Consider the following 11,108-nt stretch of genomic DNA (forward strand, 5'->3'; position numbering starts at 1 on the left):
CTAACACACCTGACCTACCTCACCTGTTATAGTCCCCATCCCTCCTGACTCACAGCAGGTAACTAACACACCTGACCTACCTCACCTGTTATAGTCCCCATCCATCCTGACTCACAGCAGGTAACTAACACACCTGACCTACCTCACCTGTTATAGTCCCCATCCCTCCTGACTCACAGCAGGTAACTAACACACCTGACCTACCTCACCTGTTATGGTCCCCATCCCTCCTGACTCACAGCAGGTAACTAACACACCTGACCTACCTCACCTGTTATAGTCCCCATCCCTCCTGACTCACAGCAGGTAACTAACACACCTGACCTACCTCACCTGTTATAGTCCCCATCCCTCCTGACTCACAGCAGGTAACTAACACACCTGACCTACCTCACCTGTTATAGTCCCCATCCCTCCTGACTCACAGCAGGTAACTAACACACCTGACCTACCTCACCTGTTATAGTCCCATCCCTCCTGACTCACAGCAGGTAACTAACACACCTGACCTACCTCACCTGTTATAGTCCCCATCCCTCCTGACTCACAGCTGGTAACTAACACACCTGACCTACCTCACCTGTTATAGTCCCATCCCTCCTGACTCACAGCAGGTAACTAACACACCTGACCTACCTCACCTGTTATAGTCCCCATCCCTCCTGACTCACAGCAGGTAACTAACACACCTGACCTACCTCACCTGTTATAGTCCTCATCCCTATTTACTCACAGCAGATAACTAACACACCTGACCTACCTCACCTGTTATAGTCCTCATCCCTCCTGACTCACAGCAGGTAACTAACACACCTGACCTACTTCACCTGTTATAGTCCCCATCCCTCCTGACTCACAGCAGGTAACTAACACACCTGACCTACCTCACCTGTTATAGTCCCCATCCATCCTGACTCACAGCAGGTAACTAACACACCTGACCTACCTCACCTGTTATAGTCCCCATCCCTCCTGACTCACAGCAGGTAACTAACCCACCTGACCTACCTCACCTGTTATAGTCCCATCCCTCCTGACTCACAGCAGGTAACTAACACACCTGACCTACCTCACCTGTTATAGTCCCCATCCCTCCTGACTCACAGCAGGTAACTAACACACCTGACCTACCTCACCTGTCATAGTCCCATCCCTCCTGACTCACAGCAGGTAACTAACACACCTGACCTACCTCACCTGTTATAGTCCCCATCCCTCCTGACTCACAGCAGGTGACTAACACACCTGACCTACCTCACCTGTTATAGTCCCCATCCCTCCTGACTCACAGCAGGTAACTAACACACCTGACCTACCTCACCTGTTATAGTCCCATCCCTCCTGACTCACAGCAGGTAACTAACACACCTGACCTACCTCACCTGTTATAGTCCTCATCCCTACTTACTCACAGCAGGTAACTAACACACCTGACCTACCTCACCTGTTATAGTCCCCATCCCTCCTGACTCACAGCAGGTAACTAACACACCTGACCTACCTCACCTGTTATAGTCCCATCCCTCCTGACTCACAGCAGGTAACTAACACACCTGACCTACCTCACCTGTTATAGTCCCCATTACTCCTGACTCACAGCAGGTAACTAACACACCTGACCTACCTCACCTGTTATAGTCCCCATCCCTCCTGACTCACAGCAGGTAACTAACACACCTGACCTACCTCACCTGTTATAGTCCCATCCCTCCTGACTCACAGCAGGTAACTAACACACCTGACCTACCTCACCTGTTATAGTCCCCATCCCTCCTGACTCACAGCAGGTAACTAACACACCTGACCTACGTCACCTGTTATAGTCCCCATCCCTCCTGACTCACAGCAGGTAACTAACACACCTGACCTACATCACCTGTTATAGTCCCCATCCCTCCTTACTCACAGCAGGTAACTAACACACCTGACCTACCTCACCTGTTATAGTCCCATCCCTCCTGACTCACAGCAGGTAACTAACACACCTGACCTACCTCACCTGTTATAGTCCCCATCCCTCCTGACTCACAGCAGGTAACTAACACACCTGACCTACCTCACCTGTTATAGTCCCCATCCCTCCTGACTCACAGCAGGTAACTAACACACCTGAACTACCTCACCTGTTGTAGTCCCCATCCCTCCTGACTCACAGCTGGTAACTAACACACCTGACCTACCTCACCTGTTATAGTCCCATCCCTCCTGACTCACAGCAGGTAACTAACACACCTGACCTACCTCACCTGTTATAGTCCCCATCCCTCCTGACTCACAGCAGGTAACTAACACACCTGACCTACCTCACCTGTTATAGTCCTCATCCCTATTTACTCACAGCAGATAACTAACACACCTGACCTACCTCACCTGTTATAGTCCTCATCCCTCCCGACTCACAGCAGGTAACTAACACACCTGACCTACCTCACCTGTTATAGTCCCATCCCTCCTGACTCACAGCAGGTAACTAACACACCTGACCTACTTCACCTGTTATAGTCCCCATCCCTCCTGACTCACAGCAGGTAACTAACACACCTGACCTACCTCACCTGTTATAGTCCCCATCCCTCCTGACTCACAGCAGGTAACTAACACACCTGACCTACCTCACCTGTTATAGTCCCCATCCCTCCTGACTCACAGCAGGTAACTAACCCACCTGACCTACCTCACCTGTTATAGTCCCATCCCTCCTGACTCACAGCAGGTAACTAACACACCTGACCTACCTCACCTGTTATAGTCCCCATCCCTCCTGACTCACAGCAGGTAACTAACACACCTGACCTACCTCACCTGTCATAGTCCCATCCCTCCTGACTCACAGCAGGTAACTAACACACCTGACCTACCTCACCTGTTATAGTCCCCATCCCTCCTGACTCACAGCAGGTAACTAACACACCTGACCTACCTCACCTGTTATAGTCCCCATCCCTCCTGACTCACAGCAGGTGACTAACACACCTGACCTACCTCACCTGTTATAGTCCCCATCCCTCCTGACTCACAGCAGGTAACTAACACACCTGACCTACCTCACCTGTTATAGTCCCATCCCTCCTGACTCACAGCAGGTAACTAACACACCTGACCTACCTCACCTGTTATAGTCCTCATCCCTACTTACTCACAGCAGGTAACTAACACACCTGACCTACCTCACCTGTTATAGTCCCCATTACTCCTGACTCACAGCAGGTAACTAACACACCTGACCTACCTCACCTGTTATAGTCCCCATTACTCCTGACTCACAGCAGGTAACTAACACACCTGACCTACCTCACCTGTTATAGTCCCCATCCCTCCTGACTCACAGCAGGTAACTAACACACCTGACCTACCTCACCTGTTATAGTCCCATCCCTCCTGACTCACAGCAGGTAACTAACACACCTGACCTACCTCACCTGTTATAGTCCCCATCCCTCCTGACTCACAGCAGGTAACTAACACACCTGACCTACCTCACCTGTTATAGTCCCCATCCCTCCTGACTCACAGCAGGTAACTAACACACCTGACCTACATCACCTGTTATAGTCCCCATCCCTCCTTACTCACAGCAGGTAACTAACACACCTGACCTACCTCACCTGTTATAGTCCCATGCCTCCTGACTCACAGCAGGTAACTAACACACCTGACCTACCTCACCTGTTATAGTCCCCATCCCTCCTGACTCACAGCAGGTAACTAACACACCTGACCTACCTCACCTGTTATAGTCCCCATCCCTCCTGACTCACAGCAGGTAACTAACACACCTGAACTACCTCACCTGTTATAGTCCCCATCCCTCCTGACTCACAGCTGGTAACTAACACACCTGACCTACCTCACCTGTTATAGTCCCATCCCTCCTGACTCACAGCAGGTAACTAACACAGCTGACCTACCTCACCTGTTATAGTCCCCATCCCTCCTGACTCACAGCAGGTAACTAACACACCTGACCTACCTCACCTGTTATAGTCCTCATCCCTATTTACTCACAGCAGATAACTAACACACCTGACCTACCTCACCTGTTATAGTCCTCATCCCTCCCGACTCACAGCAGGTAACTAACACACCTGACCTACCTCACCTGTTATAGTCCCATCCCTCCTGACTCACAGCAGGTAACTAACACACCTGACCTACTTCACCTGTTATAGTCCCCATCCCTCCTGACTCACAGCAGGTAACTAACACACCTGACCTACCTCACCTGTTATAGTCCCCATCCCTCCTGACTCACAGCAGGTAACTAACACACCTGACCTACCTCACCTGTTATAGTCCCCATCCCTCCTGACTCACAGCAGGTAACTAACCCACCTGACCTACCTCACCTGTTATAGTCCCATCCCTCCTGACTCACAGCAGGTAACTAACACACCTGACCTACCTCACCTGTTATAGTCCCCATCCCTCCTGACTCACAGCAGGTAACTAACACACCTGACCTACCTCACCTGTCATAGTCCCATCCCTCCTGACTCACAGCAGGTAACTAACACACCTGACCTACCTCACCTGTTATAGTCCCCATCCCTCCTGACTCACAGCAGGTGACTAACACACCTGACCTACCTCACCTGTTATAGTCCCCATCCCTCCTGACTCACAGCAGGTAACTAACACACCTGACCTACCTCACCTGTTATAGTCCCATCCCTCCTGACTCACAGCAGGTAACTAACACACCTGACCTACCTCACCTGTTATAGTCCTCATCCCTACTTACTCACAGCAGGTAACTAACACACCTGACCTACCTCACCTGTTATAGTCCCCATCCCTCCTGACTCACAGCAGGTAACTAACACACCTGACCTACCTCACCTGTTATAGTCCCATCCCTCCTGACTCACAGCAGGTAACTAACACACCTGACCTACCTCACCTGTTATAGTCCCCATTACTCCTGACTCACAGCAGGTAACTAACACACCTGACCTACCTCACCTGTTATAGTCCCCATCCCTCCTGACTCACAGCAGGTAACTAACACACCTGACCTACCTCACCTGTTATAGTCCCATCCCTCCTGACTCACAGCAGGTAACTAACACACCTGACCTACCTCACCTGTTATAGTCCCCATCCCTCCTGACTCACAGCAGGTAACTAACACACCTGACCTACCTCACCTGTTATAGTCCCCATCCCTCCTGACTCACAGCAGGTAACTAACACACCTGACCTACATCACCTGTTATAGTCCCCATCCCTCCTGACTCACAGCAGGTAACTAACACACCTGACCTACCTCACTTGTTATAGTCCCCATCCCTCCTGACTCACAGCAGGTAACTAACACACCTGACCTACATCACCTGTTATAGTCCCCATCCCTCCTTACTCACAGCAGGTAACTAACACACCTGACCTACCTCACCTGTTATAGTCCCATCCCTCCTGACTCACAGCAGGTAACTAACACACCTGACCTACCTCACCTGTTATAGTCCCCATCCCTCCTGACTCACAGCAGGTAACTAACACACCTGACCTACCTCACCTGTTATAGTCCCATCCCTCCTTACTCACAGCAGGTAACTAACACACCTGACCTACCTCACCTGTTATAGTCCCATCCCTCCTGACTCACAGCAGGTAACTAACACACCTGACCTACCTCACCTGTTATAGTCCCCATCCCTCCTGACTCACAGCAGGTAACTAACACACCTGACCTACCTCACCTGTTATAGTCCCCATCCCTCCTGACTCACAGCAGGTAACTAACACACCTGAACTACCTCACCTGTTATAGTCCCCATCCCTCCTGACTCACAGCAGGTAACTAACACACCTGAACTACCTCACCTGTTATAGTCCCCATCCCTCCTGACTCACAGCTGGTAACTAACACACCTGACCTACCTCACCTGTTATAGTCCCATCCCTCCTGACTCACAGCAGGTAACTAACACACCTGACCTACCTCACCTGTTATAGTCCCCATCCCTCCTGACTCACAGCAGGTAACTAACACACCTGACCTACCTCACCTGTTATAGTCCTCATCCCTATTTACTCACAGCAGATAACTAACACACCTGACCTACCTCACCTGTTATAGTCCTCATCCCTCCCGACTCACAGCAGGTAACTAACACACCTGACCTACCTCACCTGTTATAGTCCCCATCCCTCCTGACTCACAGCAGGTAACTAACACACCTGACCTACTTCACCTGTTATAGTCCCCATCCCTCCTGACTCACAGCAGGTAACTAACACACCTGACCTACCTCACCTGTTATAGTCCCATCCCTCCTGACTCACAGCAGGTAACTAACACAGCTGACCTACCTCACCTGTTATAGTCCCCATCCCTCCTGACTCACAGCAGGTAACTAACACACCTGACCTACCTCACCTGTTATAGTCCTCATCCCTATTTACTCACAGCAGATAACTAACACACCTGACCTACCTCACCTGTTATAGTCCTCATCCCTCCCGACTCACAGCAGGTAACTAACACACCTGACCTACCTCACCTGTTATAGTCCCATCCCTCCTGACTCACAGCAGGTAACTAACACACCTGACCTACTTCACCTGTTATAGTCCCCATCCCTCCTGACTCACAGCAGGTAACTAACACACCTGACCTACCTCACCTGTTATAGTCCCCATCCCTCCTGACTCACAGCAGGTAACTAACACACCTGACCTACCTCACCTGTTATAGTCCCCATCCCTCCTGACTCACAGCAGGTAACTAACCCACCTGACCTACCTCACCTGTTATAGTCCCATCCCTCCTGACTCACAGCAGGTAACTAACACACCTGACCTACCTCACCTGTTATAGTCCCCATCCCTCCTGACTCACAGCAGGTAACTAACACACCTGACCTACCTCACCTGTCATAGTCCCATCCCTCCTGACTCACAGCAGGTAACTAACACACCTGACCTACCTCACCTGTTATAGTCCCCATCCCTCCTGACTCACAGCAGGTGACTAACACACCTGACCTACCTCACCTGTTATAGTCCCCATCCCTCCTGACTCACAGCAGGTAACTAACACACCTGACCTACCTCACCTGTTATAGTCCCATCCCTCCTGACTCACAGCAGGTAACTAACACACCTGACCTACCTCACCTGTTATAGTCCTCATCCCTACTTACTCACAGCAGGTAACTAACACACCTGACCTACCTCACCTGTTATAGTCCCCATCCCTCCTGACTCACAGCAGGTAACTAACACACCTGACCTACCTCACCTGTTATAGTCCCATCCCTCCTGACTCACAGCAGGTAACTAACACACCTGACCTACCTCACCTGTTATAGTCCCCATTACTCCTGACTCACAGCAGGTAACTAACACACCTGACCTACCTCACCTGTTATAGTCCCCATCCCTCCTGACTCACAGCAGGTAACTAACACACCTGACCTACCTCACCTGTTATAGTCCCATCCCTCCTGACTCACAGCAGGTAACTAACACACCTGACCTACCTCACCTGTTATAGTCCCCATCCCTCCTGACTCACAGCAGGTAACTAACACACCTGACCTACCTCACCTGTTATAGTCCCCATCCCTCCTGACTCACAGCAGGTAACTAACACACCTGACCTACATCACCTGTTATAGTCCCCATCCCTCCTGACTCACAGCAGGTAACTAACACACCTGACCTACCTCACTTGTTATAGTCCCCATCCCTCCTGACTCACAGCAGGTAACTAACACACCTGACCTACATCACCTGTTATAGTCCCCATCCCTCCTTACTCACAGCAGGTAACTAACACACCTGACCTACCTCACCTGTTATAGTCCCATCCCTCCTGACTCACAGCAGGTAACTAACACACCTGACCTACCTCACCTGTTATAGTCCCCATCCCTCCTGACTCACAGCAGGTAACTAACACACCTGACCTACCTCACCTGTTATAGTCCCATCCCTCCTTACTCACAGCAGGTAACTAACACACCTGACCTACCTCACCTGTTATAGTCCCATCCCTCCTGACTCACAGCAGGTAACTAACACACCTGAACTACCTCACCTGTTATAGTCCCCATCCCTCCTGACTCACAGCAGGTAACTAACACACCTGACCTACCTCACCTGTTATAGTCCCCATCCCTCCTGACTCACAGCAGGTAACTAACCCACCTGACCTACCTCACCTGTTATAGTCCCATCCCTCCTGACTCACAGCAGGTAACTAACACACCTGACCTACCTCACCTGTTATAGTCCCCATCCCTCCTGACTCACAGCAGGTAACTAACACACCTGACCTACCTCACCTGTCATAGTCCCATCCCTCCTGACTCACAGCAGGTAACTAACACACCTGAACTACCTCACCTGTTATAGTCCCCATCCCTCCTGACTCACAGCTGGTAACTAACACACCTGACCTACCTCACCTGTTATAGTCCCATCCCTCCTGACTCACAGCAGGTAACTAACACACCTGACCTACCTCACCTGTTATAGTCCCCATCCCTCCTGACTCACAGCAGGTAACTAACACACCTGACCTACCTCACCTGTTATAGTCCTCATCCCTATTTACTCACAGCAGATAACTAACACACCTGACCTACCTCACCTGTTATAGTCCTCATCCCTCCCGACTCACAGCAGGTAACTAACACACCTGACCTACCTCACCTGTTATAGTCCCCATCCCTCCTGACTCACAGCAGGTAACTAACACACCTGACCTACTTCACCTGTTATAGTCCCCATCCCTCCTGACTCACAGCAGGTAACTAACACACCTGACCTACCTCACCTGTTATAGTCCCCATCCCTCCTGACTCACAGCAGGTGACTAACACACCTGACCTACCTCACCTGTTATAGTCCCCATCCCTCCTGACTCACAGCAGGTAACTAACACACCTGACCTACCTCACCTGTTATAGTCCCATCCCTCCTGACTCACAGCAGGTAACTAACACACCTGACCTACCTCACCTGTTATAGTCCTCATCCCTACTTACTCACAGCAGGTAACTAACACACCTGACCTACCTCACCTGTTATAGTCCCCATCCCTCCTGACTCACAGCAGGTAACTAACACACCTGACCTACCTCACCTGTTATAGTCCCATCCCTCCTGACTCACAGCAGGTAACTAACACACCTGACCTACCTCACCTGTTATAGTCCCCATTACTCCTTACTCACAGCAGGTAACTAACACACCTGACCTACCTCACCTGTTATAGTCCCCATCCCTCCTGACTCACAGCAGGTAACTAACACACCTGACCTACCTCACCTGTTATAGTCCCATCCCTCCTGACTCACAGCAGGTAACTAACACACCTGACCTACCTCACCTGTTATAGTCCCCATCCCTCCTGACTCACAGCAGGTAACTAACACACCTGACCTACCTCACCTGTTATAGTCCCCATCCCTCCTGACTCACAGCAGGTAACTAACACACCTGACCTACATCACCTGTTATAGTCCCCATCCCTCCTTACTCACAGCAGGTAACTAACACACCTGACCTACCTCACCTGTTATAGTCCCATCCCTCCTGACTCACAGCAGGTAACAAACACACCTGACCTACCTCACCTGTTATAGTCCCCATCCCTCCTGACTCACAGCTGGTAACTAACACACCTGACCTACCTCACCTGTTATAGTCCCATCCCTCCTGACTCACAGCAGGTAACTAACACACCTGACCTACCTCACCTGTTATAGTCCCCATCCCTCCTGACTCACAGCAGGTAACTAACACACCTGACCTACCTCACCTGTTATAGTCCTCATCCCTATTTACTCACAGCAGATAACTAACACACCTGACCTACCTCACCTGTTATAGTCCTCATCCCTCCCGACTCACAGCAGGTAACTAACACACCTGACCTACCTCACCTGTTATAGTCCCATCCCTCCTGACTCACAGCAGGTAACTAACACACCTGACCTACTTCACCTGTTATAGTCCCCATCCCTCCTGACTCACAGCAGGTAACTAACACACCTGACCTACCTCACCTGTTATAGTCCCCATCCCTCCTGACTCACAGCAGGTAACTAACACACCTGACCTACCTCACCTGTTATAGTCCCCATCCCTCCTGACTCACAGCAGGTAACTAACCCACCTGACCTACCTCACCTGTTATAGTCCCATCCCTCCTGACTCACAGCAGGTAACTAACACACCTGACCTACCTCACCTGTTATAGTCCCCATCCCTCCTGACTCACAGCAGGTAACTAACACACCTGACCTACCTCACCTGTCATAGTCCCATCCCTCCTGACTCACAGCAGGTAACTAACACACCTGACCTACCTCACCTGTTATAGTCCCCATCCCTCCTGACTCACAGCAGGTGACTAACACACCTGACCTACCTCACCTGTTATAGTCCCCATCCCTCCTGACTCACAGCAGGTAACTAACACACCTGACCTACCTCACCTGTTATAGTCCCATCCCTCCTGACTCACAGCAGGTAACTAACACACCTGACCTACCTCACCTGTTATAGTCCTCATCCCTACTTACTCACAGCAGGTAACTAACACACCTGACCTACCTCACCTGTTATAGTCCCCATCCCTCCTCACTCACAGCAGGTAACTAACACACCTGACCTACCTCACCTGTTATAGTCCCATCCCTCCTGACTCACAGCAGGTAACTCTACATGATGAAAAACCTAATACAATATGACATCCTTGCACGTAAAGCATACTACAGCATACTAACGCATACTACAGCGTACTACAGCATAGTACAGCATACTAAAGCATACTACAGCGTACTACAGCATAGTACAGCATACTACAGCATACTACAGCATACTACAGCGTACTACAGCATAGTACAGCATACTACAGCATCCTACAGCATACTACAGCATACTACAGCATACTAACGCATACTACAGCGTACTACAGCATAGTACAGCATACTAAAGCATACTACAGCGTACTACAGCATAGTACAGCATACTACAGCATACTACAGCATACTACAGCGTACTACAGCATAGTACAGCATACTACAGCATCCTACAGCATACTACAGCATACTACAGCATACTACAGCATCCTACGGCATACTACAGCA

The sequence above is a fragment of the Salmo salar genome, chromosome 07 (assembly GCF_965601325.2).
Source record: "Salmo salar chromosome 07, fSalSal1, whole genome shotgun sequence".
NCBI lineage: Eukaryota > Metazoa > Chordata > Actinopteri > Salmoniformes > Salmonidae > Salmo > Salmo salar.